Source organism: Rhinopithecus bieti, unplaced genomic scaffold (genome assembly GCF_001698545.2).
Source record: "Rhinopithecus bieti isolate Rb0 unplaced genomic scaffold, ASM169854v2 scaffold_84032, whole genome shotgun sequence".
Taxonomy (NCBI): Eukaryota; Metazoa; Chordata; class Mammalia; order Primates; family Cercopithecidae; genus Rhinopithecus; species Rhinopithecus bieti.
The window spans coordinates 984-1658 of record NW_016875790.1 but is presented as its reverse complement, the minus strand read 5'-3'; the positions used below and the strand labels follow the sequence as shown (position 1 = coordinate 1658).

Here is a 675-nt window from a genome sequence, read left to right as displayed (position 1 = left end):
GGTGCGCTGGCCAGCACGGGTCTGCTTCTGCACCAGCATAATCTTCAAAACCTCGTCTTTGAGAGTGGCCCCAAGAAAAGTCAGTGATCTCAGATTCCTTAACGGGCAGAGAAAAGAGGTAGATCTCCTCCAGGGACTTGATCTTCATGTCCTTGACCAAGCGGCCCAGATGGGTGACGGGCATCCACTCCTTATCCTGGGCCTTGCCTCCGCGAGCTCCGTGGCCTCGGCCCCGACCCCGTCCACGGCCGCGACCCCGGCCCCGGATGCCACTGCCGAAACCTCCGCGGAAGCCACAGCGGTTCCCCATCCCAGGGCCACCAGGGCCTCCGGGCCCCCCGCTGCACCAGCGTCATCCGCCATTTGGTGTTTTCTCGGAGAAGAAGTACGTTTTATTTTTTCTAAAGAAATCATTTTCTAAAGTTTAGATATGGAACCATTATCATTATTTTTCACCTCAAATAATATTTCTTTATCACTTTATCTCACATCAGAGCCATATCAAGGGTTCTACTACTGTGGAAATTAAATCTTCAGATAGATCCTTCCTTGATATAGAATCATTATTTCATTGCACGAATGATTTATCAGTTGCCTTCCATATGTCAGACAGTCCCATAACAAGGCTCTGGGGATAGAATGATGAACAAGACAATTGCTTTCTTCAGTCACACC

The 675-nt window shown here is 49.6% G+C and overlaps 1 pseudogene; it reads right to left on the bottom strand.

Moving 5' to 3' along the window:
- Positions 1-3: 3 nt before the first annotated feature.
- LOC108525669 (40S ribosomal protein S2 pseudogene) lies at positions 4-363 on the bottom strand (annotated as a pseudogene).
- Between the last annotated feature and the right edge of the window lie 312 nt (positions 364-675).